The following is a 16013-nucleotide window of genomic DNA, read 5'->3' as shown; positions in this document are numbered from 1 at the left end:
TATACCAGTAGCACTGTGACCCAAATGTTTATTAAGCTTATACATGTCACCTCATTAGATGTAAACTCATTACTGTGAATTTTTAATATCAGCTGGCTGTAGCATGTTTTTTGCTATTTAGCCCATATATCTATTTAGCAGGCTGTATAATTACTGCTGTATGTGTCAAGACTATCCTAAGGTGATAAGATCTTGTTCCCCTACTCCATTTCCCCCTAAAAAAAAAAAAAGCGTGGTGTTATCCTTGTCTTACACTGATGCACATTAACAACAACCTTCCTAAGGTGAAATTGCCGGTTTACAAATAATGGCAATGGTGAAAAATTACACCCTCCTGCTCCATGTCATGAGCAACACTCTCAACCTTCTTTTCTTCTCTTCCATGTTTCTCCTACCCGCAAAACTAACTTAGTTTTTTCAGTGTGATGAAACCCATCTGAGTAAAGTTGCAGTCTACTGTTCTCTGTAATTCAGAAATGTAAGTTTTATTGTTCTAAACACCTTTTTTTAAAAATAAATTGACATATAAATGAAAACCTTCGAGTTGTTTATTTACTTCATGAAGAGTTTATTATAATAGTCAGGAAATTGATGTGGAAAAAATACTGTAAAAGGATAATTTAACTACATTGTTTACACACATCGGGTCTCATTCACTTGGATTCATTTATTATTTGTTCAATACGAGTCCTTTATGTGTATTAAAAATAATTTGATACAGCTTTTTCTTGCTCATCTGCACTAGATAGCTTTAAAAATGTATTTTGCAGAGCTCTGTGACCAGAAGAATTGTTTAAGCAGTCTTAGCTTGTTTTTTTTTTTAATGAATAGCAGCCACCTAGCTTCACCTAAATAATACTCTTATCTTTTTAATGGTTGTGATATTGAGCTCTGTTTGCCTTTAAAACTTCAGTAAATGTCATAGACCTGCAAGAATAATTTGAGAAAGACTATTTACCCTTACTAAATTATTCTCTCTCTATTTTTCTTTTTCTAAAGAAGATAGGTGTGGCTATTAAACAGGAATATTAAACTGCATGGAGTGAAGAGAGTGGATAAAAGGTCGTTTTTTCAAATTTGAACATTAGTGGGGTTGACCAACAAACCTCTAAAGTGCAAAAGAAAAAAGTTTTTAGAAGTACTTAAGAAAGGATGATTTTAATTTTTTTTTTCAGATATTTGAGAATATTTTTAATCTGGTTTGGAGGAATCATTGAGCTAGGTTTTTTTCTTGTGCAATTGAACTAAGCAAGATTTCTGAAGCTTTTCTTCCAATGAAAAGGGTCAGGAAATAAAGCACATTATGGTCAGCTGTTTTCTTTGCTGTACATATCTAGGTCATAAGATTGACAGAGAGATAGACAACAGGTTAGCAAAGGCATATAGTGCTTTTGGAAAGCTTCACAAAAGAGTTTGGCGAAATAAACACCTGAAGAAAAGTACAAAGATCAGTGTTTACAGAGCCATAGTGCTGTCTACTCTTTTATATGGATCCAAATCATGGATCATCTACCGCCACCACCTGCATCTCCTAGAACGCTTCCATCAACGCTGCCTCCGTACAATCCTAAACATCCACTGGTCAGATTATGTGACCAATACATCTGTTCTTGAGCAAGCAGCAGTCACAAGTATTGAGGCCATGTTACTGAGAACACAGTTGTGCTGGGCAGGGCACGTCTCAAGGATGAAGGACCACTGTCTCCCTAAGATCCTGCTTTATGGGGAGCTTGCCACCGGCTGCTGCAAGAGAGGAGCCCCAAAAAGAAGATACAAGGACTCCCTGAAACAACATCTGAGCCTTGGCCATATTGATCAACATAACTACTCTGACCTCCAATCGGGAGGCCTGGAGACACACTATTTATAATGCTGCTGCTTCCTTTGAGAATACACGCAGGATCACCCTTGAGGAGAAAAGGCAACGCAGAAAGAATTGTGCCTTGCAGAATATACCATCTAAGGAGTCTTTCTGCTGTACCTTTTGCAATCGGATATGTCTATCTCGTATTGGCCTTTTTAGCCATGAGCGCGCTTGTAGCAAGTGTGGGTAGAGTCCTTCCCAAATCTTCGTTCGCGAAGCCCAGCCATGATGATGATGACATGTCTAGGTCCAAAATCTATATCAAGTTGGGGAATTTCACTCAATTTGATTTAATTTATCGCAAGTTAGAATAAAATTTTAATTACTGATCCTGGTACTAATAAATTGATAAACAATTAAACTTTTAGAAAAGAATGCCTCAGCTTCACTCCGGACACCTTTCTTCCCTACTTCCTTGTGTCCAATCCCCTCACTCTTCCTAATGCTTCATCCCCTTGGTGAGGCAATAGACAGAGTGGTATGTGGGAGTCAGTGTGTTTTGTTTCTTTTGCTTTTTGCTGCTCCCTCTTTATCACTCAACTCCTGCGCTATGATTTCCTCCACCATACCCAGTCTCTTCAGAGGCTGTATCAGCTAGAGTGTGTCCTGCGATAGCTCCACTTGTGCATCACCCTAATGCCTTCTTTAGTTCTACAGCTTCACCAGGATCATTTTCTGGTCTCTGGTCTCATTCTCTCTGATGCTAAGACCTTACATCATATTCTACCTGAAAGGAGGTTGTGAAAAGGTGGGAGTTGGCCTCTTCTCCCAAGCAACCAGCGACAGGTCAAGAGGACATGGCCTAAAGCTGCATCAGGGGAGATTCAGGTTGTAGATTAGGAGGAATTTCTTCACTGAAATGTTTCTTAATCATTGGAATGGGCTACCCAGGGAGGTGGTGGAGCCACTATCCCTAGAGGTGTTCAAGAAAAAACTGGACGTGGCACTTGGTACCATGGTCTAGTTGACAAGGTTAAAGATTGGACTTGATGATATCAGAGGTCTTTTCCAACCTAAATGATTCTGTACCAGTTTTTCTTGTCAGTTCTTTAAGGGGCAATGGATAGAAAAGAAAATATTCTGAGATTGTAACTTTTCATATTTCTACTAAGAAAAATTAGGATCAAAATATAAATCAGTATATCAGCCTATGCAGTGAAAACTAAATGAAAGACAATGTTATATTTTGCAGACTGGCCTCCTGTATGGACAGAATATTAACCAACATGGGAACATGTAACAAGTTATACAGAGACACCTGGCACTGGGCAAAGGGCTGAAGTAGCTTAAATTCTTGATTCTGCTTCCTGATGTAGCTTTTCTCAGCTATATACCAGATAGTTAAATATAGTTGCTATGACAGGTATATCCCTTCTTAAGGGATCTTAGTCTTTTGGTCCACTTCCATTTCATCTCTATTTTGTGAAGCTGTATGATTATTTTGCACTAACACGTGCTACCAGTGATATTGGTCTGGGAATAGAAAGGTTTGGGTAATACAGGAATAATTGCATTTTATAGAAACAACTTCTAAATAAGATAGGCAGAAGTCAAGTAGACAACTGCTAGCCCAGAAGCTGTGAAACAGCTCTTCATTTGCAAAAATCTACCAGAAATGTGTACAATTTGTTCCTTTAGGTTAGAAACCAACTAAATTATCGGATAATTTCATGCTGTATTGACCTTCAAAAAGTTTCAGTTTTTTAAAAGTGGGCAGGTAGGTCTGACTATTTTAATGTTATTTCCATTTTCTTGTCTCCTTGGAGCAATATACAGGGAGAGGAAAAAACCAAATCTTTCTGGTAAAATTCCGATATAAGTGAAAGAAAAGGGAATACACTCAATAAATATTGCTCTATGGCTTTCTTAGAGGAAAATATTGATACTGGTTATTATCTTAGGAGAACATACTATCCAGAGGTCACCAAAGAGGTGGAATGTCTCAACTGCTCTACCAGACCATATCTGACTCTGCTCCCTTACACCAAATTCAGTATATCCAGGGCATGTTTTTTGCTATTTTTAATCTGCTGCAGGAGTGCAAAAACATAATGATCTTCTTTGGAAAAAAGAAGACTGGACAAAACCAGATTGGTCTAGAAACTATTTGTTGTTTGAAATGAACAGCTATTGTTAGCGGTGCCACAGAGATTAAACTTCAAAAAGACTAGCATTTCCTCTCTGCATTGCATTTATGCTATTTTATTTTATAATCCTGTGGAAAGAAGCATTTTGAAAAAGTCTATGGAATATCATGATTCCAACTGATCTCCTTTGTTCCTGTTATTAGATTTGATTTCTCCAGTCTCATCCTTCTGCTATAGAAGAAAGGGTATGTAGCTGCTATATAAAAGTCAGACATTTCCTCTGTTAGAAGATTATTATCTGCTTTTTTGAGGAGATGTACATCTTTTAAACATTAGAAATCTGCTGCCAAGTACAGTTCGTAGTGTGAAGATAAATAATGTCATTAAACTAAAAAAACCCTTTTAATGATTGCTGACCATTCATTTGGCTTAGCAATTGAGACTAACACTTCCTTGCAAAAATCACCACAGTTACATAAAGTTCTAAGCCCAACAATCATTTCAAGACAATGTGGCAGTATTCTTTTATAAAGTGGGTCACTGGTGATTTTTCTGAAAGCTTAGCCCGGTAATTTTCGTATTCTTTTTATTGCTATGTAGAAGAAGAAATACAAAATGTGATTTAGGTTGTTAAAATGGCATAACATTATTTCAATTTAGCAGGGACTATCTAGGAATAAGGCATGCTAGGGAGGTCATTCTTAGTTCCCTTGAGGACAGTTGCTCTGAGCTTACAAATTTATACTTTGCCAGCCCATTGTTTTGCCCTTTGTAATGGTGAAGGAACCAATCAAGCAAATTCCGACTGCATCAAGCAAATCTAAGTACAGAGCTTTTCTATTCACTTCAGTTTCTACTGTTAACTATGTCTTTTAGCACTGAGTATCAGCAAATTGGAGAGACTAGCAGTTAGCTCATGTACTTTTCTTTTTACACCTATTTATAGTAAATATTTTCTATCAGGAAATGCCCTAAATGTATGTACTTTGTACAACTGGAGAGATGTTCAATAAATCTTAAAGCACGGGAAAATAGGGAAACACTCAATATTAAAATTAATAACTTATGGGTGTATATGAACAATTCAATCAGAAATTAAAACTAAATCTGTCATCCTAAATATGAAACAGTTCACCATTTATTAATTTTCATTTGAACACGCAAGAGTAGGGAATAAAAGGTTAAGATGTTAAGAAGAAGTTAGTAAGTTAAGTTAATAAAAAGAAGTGAAACTGGCTTTTTTATTGTTATTATTTTAAATGCAAACATCTTTCCTGAAGTCAGGTCTCTATTCGGCAATTAATCATGAATCTAAAAATCCTCTTCCATTTGCAGAAGAGAGGGGGTACTCAGAAGTATGCTGGGTGTAATAGACAAGTTCAGAGCACATTCTCACTGATTCCATAGCACAGCCTGCAGGGAATGATGCACTATAATGGATATTCCCTGTAAGGCTCAGCACATCCCTCCCCTTAGGCCCCTCATAGATCTGAGAGATGACATCCTTTTGTAATTTGATTTCTCTTCTTTCCACACACACTTACTGTATTTCTAAAATCTAAGCAAGAATTGGGTAATTGAATTCTCTGTTTTGTAATCATTAATTTATCAAAACAATTTTAGAATCTTAGCATTTAATTAAAACTTTGTCGAATTTATTCCCTCATCCTCTCTTCTGTATCACTCAGAATTTATTGGGCTGGTATTAAACACCCAGTTCATACTTATTCTAGCACGTCCTAGAAATATAAATGCAATTGTAAACAAAGCATTCACAGTTTCATAAATAATTGATTTGGTTGAAAGGTCAGGGATTGTTCCAAACAGCATTAGAGCAGAATTATTTAGTATTTTCAAAGTTTACCTTCATAGATGTCATATGCCCAAACACTGAACCTTGTGAGAGCTTGAAAAAGTTTTATTACTCTGATCTTTTCTAATTTATATTCCTAAAAATAAATGATGCTGTTTGACAAATGTATTTTTCTATGAAAATGGAATCTCTAAGTGGGTTCTCAGAGAGGTCTGTACCTTGTTGACTTTTTGCCTAAAGTATAAAAATCTAAAGGCATGGTGTTACATCTCCTGTGAAGGTTAATTATCAAATTTCCTTAACTCCTTACAGTCCCTCACAAGGGCTGTATTTCAGAATATATTCAAATAAACTTTGCTTTTCCAACCTTTGAATAAGTATAAAGAAGGTGTATATTTTTATTCTCAGTTTTTTGTTAGTTTTTTTGTTTGTTTTTTCATTCTTTTCCTTTTTAATTTACCATTTTTTTGAGCTATCAGAGAGCATTCCACCCTCTTTTCAGCCCTTCATGTTCTGGGCAGAGGCTACTTATATATAATAAGTAAAAGTGTGGAAAACCCTTATAGAAATCAAAAAATGATTTTTTAATATTAAATAATAAACATTATGTTATATTTTTTAGGAGCAGTACTCAGCAACAGATCTATGAGCTAATGGCTTGAGGGTACATCTTTGGATATATATGAACTGTAATGAGTGAAGGAAATATTTAGATTTTCCGAAAAAACGTTAATGAGTATGTGTTTTAAGCTTTATTTCTTTGTCAGATTCTGGATTTAAATAAAGAGTAAGAAAGGTGGAAACAGATGCATTTGAGAACATATTATTTCCAAAAGGTCATCATGACAAGAAAATAAATTATGGAGTTCTTGAGTTTTTATGTCTGTGCTCTCATCCAAACTGAGTGTTTTTTGCGGTGGAATTTGTACAGATTTTATACAAAGTCTCTTCAGAGACTTTGGTGAGCATGGAGCTTCGAGGAATAAAACAGGAATTCTCATCTTGGAAACAATTTGCCTGTAAAAAAGGGCAAGGGAAAGAAAGAAGAGAGATCTGTTAATCCTGGAACTGGTCTCTTGTATTCTAAGTGATGTGGTTCTTCTGAGTAAGAACCTCTGATTATGTTTGGGAGTGGTGGTGAGAGGGTAATACTTTTCAGTAATCTGGCTCTTTGTCTTGCCTGTTTTGGTAACCCAACTGTGCTGAGAGTAGGATTACAAACGCAAGCCCTTTTGTTTCAGACAACATTACACAAGCATCATCTGTTGTTAGGGAGATAGTCATCCAAGGAACAGTCATCAAAAGATAGCATGATGTCTTTACCAAATTTAAGCCGTTAAGACTGTTCTGTTGAAAGCAGAATGGTCCCTTCGCATTTTCTTTTAAGCTACACTAGCAGCTGCTGTAATACATAAAACAGCTAAATGATTTCATAACAGCATTAATGAATTTAAATGAGAGTGCAGTCTGCTCTTCTTTAGTACAAACTTTCAACTACTTGGGATGAACATGGACTGCAATTTGCAGGAAGTCATCCCTGTTATCTATAAAACTCCCATTGACAATTATACAAGTTCACAAAGAACGGAGCATTAACCTTACTGAGAACGTTGTAAACCAAATAATTTTAAACTATCATCAGTCAGAGGAAGGGCTTTATTGGCTATAATGCTGGTTTTTTCGCAGTAGGGAGACACAATTATTAACAAATTAGTGTGAATGATAAACCAGAGAACATAATATATGGACATGATTTTTAACTCTTGTTAAAAATCAGAACTAACCTTTACTGATTATGGACTTACAGTGGTAGAAATCTCTCAGGATAAACCATTCAGCACAAATCTTAGCTAATTTTTAACTGTCATATTTGACTGAATGTCCTTGGCACACAAGCTCAGTATACTTAATATATGCAAAGCTTCCATTTAATGTACAGTTTAGAGAAAGAAATGCATGAATTATTGCAGCTAAGGTAAACCTAACAAACAAAAATCTTGTATATTTTATTTGTAATATGTATTTTTAATAATTCAGTAGGAAATAGTAAAGGGATTATTTTAATAAATTATTCCAGTAAAGTTTTTTTGTAGCTTATTGGAATTGTAAATGTTGGCATGCATCGATACTTCTTACAACAGTAACAATTTAGTTACTTATCACAATCTTTATTCCCTATATAAATACATGTTTATAGTGAAAACATGGATTGGAGGATGAACCACTAGGTGGATAAGAAATTGGCTGGAATGGCCACACTCAAAGTGTTGTGGTCAAAGGCTTGATGTCCAGCTGGAAGTCATGACAAATGATGTTCCCCAGGGGTCAGTACTGGGACCAGTGCTGTTTAACACCTTAGTTGGTGACATGGACAGTGGGATTGAGTGCACTCTCAGCAGGTTTGCCAATGACACCAAGTTGTGTGATCCAGTTGACACGCTGGAGGGAAGGGATGCCATCCAGAGGGACCTTGACAATCTGGAGAGTTGGGCCTGTGCAAACCTACTGAAGTTCAACAATGCCCAGAGCAAAGTAATGCACCTGGGTCAGGGCAGCACAAATACATCCCAAGCACAAATACAAGCTGGGCAGAGACTTGATTAAAACCAGCCCTGAAGGAGAAGGACTTGGGGGTGTTTGTTGATGAGAAGCTCAGCATGGCCCAGCAATGTGCGCTTGCAGCCCAGAAAGCCAAACATGTCCTGGGCTGCATCAAAAGAACTGTGATCAGCAGATCAGAGGAGGTGTTTCTATCCCTTTACTGTTACTTTAAAAAAGTAAATAAAATATGACTTTGATAGCATTCTAATTTGATCTGATTCACACCACTACAAAATTTCTTTAGGCCACTGCTATTAAAAAATACTTTGTCTCATCTACTTACAAAATGGAAACACTGTAGACTAATCAAACTAAGATTTACTTTATTTAGTGATAGTCTAATCAAGCATACCCTTAAATTCATACTAAAGATCTTTGTCAGTTCAAATGCAGTCTTTTAGATTCAGAAACTGTACTTCACAAACACTAGATATTTGGGAAGAGCTCTTTTTCTCTATAGGTAGTCAGGGCCTCTCAGCAAGCTGAAAATGTAATTCTCTTCCAGTAAACTTCTTGTTTGTGAACGCTATAGACAGGTCATTGCTGCCTGATATCACAGGATATTAATCCACAATTAACAAATGCATTGCACGCTCTCCTCACTTGCTTTGCTGAAGCAAAGACATTGCAGTATGTCAGGTTAGTCAGCAAGAAAAATGGATGGCATCCTGAACTTTGCGAGTTAAACCAGGGGTTCAGTAGCAGTCTAAGCAGACCTAAAACTGATGGCTGCAGCTACACTGCCTATGTTCATTTCTTCTTTCTCTCCCATATCATCTGACCATTCCTTGAAGATCCCCTGTTCACAGCAAAAATGAATAGCAGACTCACACAGTTCAGTGAAATAAATGTATGCTAAGATCCGGCACAAAGGCAGGTAGGGGCAAAATTGGAAGTAGAACTGCTAAGTAGATATTTTTCAACTGTAGAAGAAAATGAGGAAAATAATTAAGAGTTAAAATCAATTGAAGACTTATATTCTTTCAACAGTATCCTTGAAAGACAAATATCTGATAAAGTAAGCATAAGGATGTACTTACACTATAATCTTCATGTTGGATCTGACTTGTTTTACTTTAACAAATCAATCTACCTGTGACGAGTTAATTTTTTTTTGGTGGACACCTATCAAACTGCTGTAGAGTTTTGTCGTATTAAGTCTCTGTGTTTCAAACTTAATGAGTCCAAAAGGCATCTTGCATTGACTTCTGCCATACCTTCTGTCTCATGCAGGGCTAATTAGCCACTTCATTTGAAGTGAGATATTGCAACCTGACTTTCCTGCCTTCCACCCTCTCTTTAGAAGTCTGTGAGAAGCTTCTTAATTACCTACCACACCACCACATTTGTTCATGTTGTCATATCTTTGGAGATACACCAGAATGTTGGCAAAGAAAATATTTGCAAACATTTAGAATTTCTAAAATAGCACAAAATGCATATACAAGATGAAGGGAACCACAGGCAGGTCATGATGGAGCAAGACACTTTTTCTTTTCAAGACTCCTGTTTGAATGTGCAGTGTCTGCAGCAGTGCCTCCTCTGATTCTGCTCCTCCTCTCATTCTGCCATATTTGTCCCTGTGCTGTTACAGCCCTTTCTCTCAGTCTTTACAAGTCCTATAGATTTTTGTGAGGAGGGAGTGTCTTTGTCATCTTCTTTCTTCCCTTTTTAACTCTGCTTTGGAGAACTTCCAGACATAGGCTGGAGAAAACATTTTCTCTGGAATGTGTTACTCCTTTTGTTCTCCTAGCTCCTGAGTAGTGCTTCAGCTCTCCAGTATAAGAGAATATATTGAAGTTTCTGTCAGGCTAGCCCTTCACAAGACCCTTGGTACAAATCCTGTCTCATCTTGTGGAAAAAGATGGAAAGAAGAGTAAAACCAGTGTTAGAAATATGGACCCTATTGATTTACTAAATCAAACCACACCCATTTACCTTTTACACTGTATTTTTAGCCAGAAGTATCCATAAATTCATGTTTTCATGTGGTTTGAAAATATTAATTCCTGTAGAATAGTGTGGTGGATTGTAAACTTCCATAGCATTTTGGTGTTGTTCTAAAGAGCCCTAAATAAGAAGTTTGATTCAGGTGCGAGGACTCTATACTGTGCAAGGACTCTATACGCCAGATTTATGGAAGAATCGGGCCATGGGCTCAAGCTTCTATTTCCAGGCACTGACCCTGAGAGTGGCCTCATGGGAGGTGCCCAATGCCTGAGACTGGGGCTGCCCAAGTGCCCCTGGCTGCTCCTGGTTGGGGCAGTGGGACATGCGATGGCCCCAGCCTATGGGGAGCTTCAGCCTTCACTGTGCCCTTGTAAGTCTGCTCAGTCAGAGCAGAAGGCACTGCTTGACACAATTTCCTTAATGTTTTTAAAGAAGGAAAAAAAATGCATCTTTGTAAGAGATTTAAAGATTATTTTGATGTTACCCCTTTACTGTCCTATATGATCCTCTAGGCTTTGTGTCCCCATATAAAACTGAGAAGGAGAAAAATCCTCTTTATAAAAGATTTTTGTCATAACACGAGCTGGGGTGTTTGCTTTGCCATTGAAACTGGTTTTGCCCTGTGTTAGCTATATACTAAATAGGTTCTCCCGGAAAAAAAAAAAAAAAGTAAAAAAGAGTCCTATTTGAAAATAAAATAGGGATTTTTGTGCAGGAGGCAGCCTTTTTACTAGTTGCCTGACCTGCAAAAAGTAAACAGTTGAGAACCCTTGATAATTCATACCTATTAAATTGCTCTCATGCATCTGTGTGGGGGTCATTGTTAGTAGCAGTGCTGAGAATAAGCTGTCAGCTCTCTTGGTAAGTAGGAGGCATTTACTCCTCATCCACCTCTGCACTGTCTGGACAAAGTAAATAGTATTGAAAATCAGTGGTATTGAAAGGGATGTATTCTGCCTAGGTAATACTAAACATACATAGGACTAATATTTGCTTAAAAATAACCCTAAGACTAGGTTTTGTTGCCAATGTACATAGCTTCTCCATTTCCTTGGTGTCCTAGTTACAGGGGCTGGGACCAGTTTATTACTATGGGGATATAACCAAAACTATGTGTTCTACACCCTCTATGTCATTTCGATGGACTGTTAATAATGGATCATTTGCAGCAGCTGCCTAGGGCACAATTGACACCTCAGGCTACAAGCTGAGTGTTAAAGAAACACTGTGAGAGGTGTTTCTTTGTCTTCACACTAATAACTGTGACAACAGCTGTGATAACTCTCCTCAGAGGAGGAATTAGCACCTTCACACCCAGCCTGAGGGGTTATCTCTGCTAATGGGCCATACTGGACTGGCATAATAGGTAGCTGCAAGCGCCTAGACCATCAAAGACTCCAAAAGTATCCCATGACTCACAGAATTAAATCACCCATTGTGAAACTACCCGCCCTGGGGGAGGTACTGGACATTCCCACCTGAACCTGAGCACATATAATCTTGGGGCTTTCTCTGTATCATTGTATTTATTGTAATCTTTTTAGGAAATTGTAGCTCTGATTTGTAATCTCTTTCGAGTTGGGTTCATTTCTCCTACTGGTTTACTTTTAAACCAGCACACTTGGGATTTGTCCTCTGCTCATGTGTTTCAGTGAAAGTTTTTGATATTCTGTTCTTTAAGTTTACAAGAAAGGCTAACCTTATATACAGTATGAAACTAAGAGGATTACCTTGCTTGTCCAAATATATACCTAAAGAAAAAAAGAAATTCCTTGTAGCAGATTAGTGTCTTTTAAATATTGTAGACTGTATGAAATATCTTGAAATAATGCATATGCTGATAAGATTCCATGAAGTAGAAAGTTTCAGTGACTATCTGACAACAGATACGGAAAACAGAGTACACCAGATAATGCTAAATCCTTCTCATGACCTCTGCTTTAAAAGCTGGAAATTAATTGATTCACATGAGACCAAAACGCATTTTATTAAATATTTATGTTACAAATTGAAGTTCATAGAATCATACAATAGTTTGGTTTGGAAGAGACCTTAAAGATCATCCAGTTCTACTCCCCCTACCATGAACAGAGGTGCCTGGTGCCTTCCACTAGACCAAGTTGCTCAAAGCCCAGCCTGTCCTGGAACACTTCCAGGCACCACAAAGTTCTCTAGGCAACCTCTCCGAATGCCTCACCACTCTCATAATGAAGAAGGTCAAGTTAGTTGACTGATATAAGATGATAGCCCAAACTTTGTTAGTATCTGATGGCTTATATATAATACACCTAAAAGCTTCTTGGTGAACTGCTAATACTTGTTCCATTAGAGCTACTCTAATATTCTACACTTGCTAAAACCTCTATTTACTTCAGGATTTCCTTATTGCACTTGTCTCCATTAACAGTTCTTTTGCACATAATTACTAATAATGCATGCACATTTAGCAGAAAATAGGTTTCTGTCCTGAATGGACAAAAGTCAGTAAAGAATGTGCTCTCCTGACTCCTTTAGCTCTGGCCCCATTGTATGTAATGATTGCAGCTATTAGTAATTACACAGTAAAGAGTGTACAACTGTGAGCAGGGTGTATAAGGCAATGAATAATAGGCAATGGCTAGAACAAGGATGTTATACTTACAGCTCTTGTTTAAAGTGGACCTAATGAAGGTTCTGTGAGGTACCTCACTCTGGGTTCTTACATTCTCCCTGTATTCTCTCCAGTAAGAGTAAGGATGGAAGTTACTCAGGGAGCATTTCAAGCATTATTGTCTGGTTGTCTCTTCTAGACACAATATCCACAACTAAAAATCTCATGTTTTGTTTATCTTTAATTTAGCAGATCCTTTACTTCTGGTTGTTTTTTTTTACTCTCCCAATTCACATTTCCTCCCTGGTACTTTTTGCCTGATTTGTAGTTCTGGAGCTAAATGCCTACTTCAATCACCAGTTACACCCCTAAAACTCTGATACCTGGACTCACAGTGCCACATGCTCCTGTGCTTTATCATAAACCATCGACACTGATGCAGTGATCTACCTTGAGTGTCTTTTCGTTTCCTCTAGGCCCTTGCCTTCCCTTGCCTTCCCATGAAGGTTATCTTCCTACCACAACATACAGAATGAGCTAATACCATGGATATTGCTGAGGTTTGAGGCTCACTGTCGTGAGCCATGATACCATAACAAATGAAACACACATGTGTCTTTTAGATCCACCTTGGAATTTTTTATCCCAAAACTGTGGGCAGACATCAGCCATGCCAGTATTTATTCTAGGAATGCTTATTGTCTTCAGATAATGTTGAACAGGTCAATAAAAAAATTATATTTCTACTTGTGTTGACTGCACTGGCTGTTAAATGAGTCCTTTTAGGACTATCATTTGTCTCTAAATGACACATTCTGGGCAGTGGCTACCACCAGTACTGGTGAACTGACCATTTTCTGTGCTTTACACTCTTGCTCTTTCTTAACAACTCTTTTATTCCTTGTTTGTTTGTTTTGAAGAAGTATGTTCCAGAATGTGTGAACTTCGTAGACATCTGACTCTTATTTTCAGGGGAAGTTTTGATGCCGAAAAACCTCGGAATGATTAACTGCTCAGAGACTTTGCATCTTTAAGCAGCAAGGTATTTGTTTATTCCATGCTGGGAGCAAGCCAGCTCATGCTGGACAAACTTGCCCGACTTGAAACTGCAAAAGCAAGCCATTTTATACACTTTAGATACATGGTTACATCATTTAGCATACATATTAATAAGTAGGCTGGTCTCTGGGAGGAGTCTTTCCAGGCATGCACAGTCTTCTACTGTGGGGGTCTTCTCCTCAAGCCTTCATCCCTCTGGTGGTTGCCACGGACACCTTCCTCAATTTGACCTCTTCTTAGGTGAACTGAATTCTTCAGGCTTGCAAAATCCTGGCTTCGGGCCTTCTATATCTTATTAAAACATCTAGTTTACCTAATTTATTACCATATGTGTACTCCTCCTATTCTTTCTATACTAAGGCCTTTGGTCCAGTGAACAGAACAGAACATGATATTTACCAGTGCTGCTAAAATGTTCTAGCAAAACAGGTAGAGCAAACAGGACAAGGTATACCAGATGAATGACTGTAAACTTTTTTTTTGTGCCTTTTTGCCATTGGTTTCATAGAATCAAAAGCATGGAATGAAATTATTCCTCTGCCCAATGTCAAGATCAGCTGTGCTGAGTCAATGTGTGCAAATATTAAATGCACTTTTAAAAATATTCTTAGGTTCTAAAGATTCTGCAATTACTCTGCTGTGTGCTCATCTCAGTATGGTAATTAACTTTTTTTTTAGGAAGTGTAGTCTGGCTGGTATTCAGTTTCTAATCTACTTCAATTGATAGATCCTTTGGTACAGAACCGGTACCTAGCCAGCTGTTATTCATCCTTTCTGCATTTGCTTGATTAGATCTTCTTAATTTGACAATTTACACTTGTTTCTCTAGAGTTTTATCTGGTTTTTTGTATTGCTTCTGTAGTCTGGATAATTTTCAATACTGTCACTGACCTCAAACAGTCAACAAATTCATCCCACCTTGCTTAATCTGGAAATATAATAATCAAAATATTTTTCCCATTCCATAAACAATTAACGAATAATGAGGAGCTAACAACAGGCTGTTTATAAGGCCACATAGTATCTGGCCTTCCAAACTATTGTCCTTTGCTCATCCTGATGAAACAATGGGAGACTCTCACAGGAGAATTGGGGTTTGGAAGCCCTAGCTCAAATTTCTTCATCAGAATAATCTCACCTAACTAAATGTAAAAAGAAAAGAAAAAAAGAAAGAAAAAGAAAGTACTGAAACCCCATAAACTGGTCCACTTCTAGTTTATTTAATGCTTCTAATAGCTCTTATTAATCTCCTAGTGTTATAACCAATGAAGAGTTAATGAGATTTGTGTGTGTGGTGTCAGATTCACTGACTGTGAAATAAATTTACCACTTCTAATTGTCAATCAATATATGAGCACAACAGCCTCAAAAAATCGAGAGACAGGAACAGAGGGATGATTGTCACTTCTTGTGGGCCTTCTGCTACTTCTGCAGCAACCCAAAAAGTACTTTTTTCGTTGAGTCTGGGTTGGCTGCTATTAGAGAGCGAATGATCATGTTCTTTATTAGTGTACATGGGGGGAGTACGTGCATGAATTCAAAATCCTGTGGAAATAATATAAGCATCAGCTGTTGTTGCATATATTTTTAGAATGCACCAAAAATCTTAGATTTTAATCATTGTTTTTTCAAGGAGGTAAAACCTCAGCAGTGTTATCCTGAATATAGATTTTGTATATATAATTTATTGGCATAACAGCAGACAGTCAATAACATGGATTCATGGACAAATAAACTTAGGCTTAGCTTTGAATTCTGTAGAAACTAGATGCATTTCTAGTGAGCTTTTAAAACATCCTGGGGGCTTTCACAATAGGAGCTGATAAAATTTTATGGAATGCTCTACTTTTATGTTTAGTGAATATGATGAGAATCATTCTGCTCTGTACAACAGCGTGGAAATTAACTGAATAGTTTTGAATGAGTTACCCATAAACATTTGCTGCATTTATTTTACAAGTTAACATTTTACTTGGCACAAACTACTCCTTTGAAAGCACACAATGTGTGTATGTGTTATGGAGTTACAGCACATGCCCAGGAACTGGA

At 37.4% G+C, this 16013-nt stretch overlaps 1 protein-coding gene across 1 annotated transcript in view; it reads left to right on the top strand.

Moving 5' to 3' along the window:
• Positions 1–16013, top strand: part of IL1RAPL1 (interleukin 1 receptor accessory protein like 1) — a 701789-nt gene that overhangs the window by 61837 nt on the left and 623939 nt on the right. The window lies entirely within an intron of this gene.

The sequence above is a fragment of the Chiroxiphia lanceolata genome, chromosome 2, assembly GCF_009829145.1.
Source record: "Chiroxiphia lanceolata isolate bChiLan1 chromosome 2, bChiLan1.pri, whole genome shotgun sequence".
NCBI classification, from domain to species: Eukaryota; Metazoa; Chordata; class Aves; order Passeriformes; family Pipridae; genus Chiroxiphia; species Chiroxiphia lanceolata.
The sequence above is the reverse complement of the archived record's forward strand: the minus strand, read 5'-3'. Positions and strand labels throughout refer to the sequence as shown.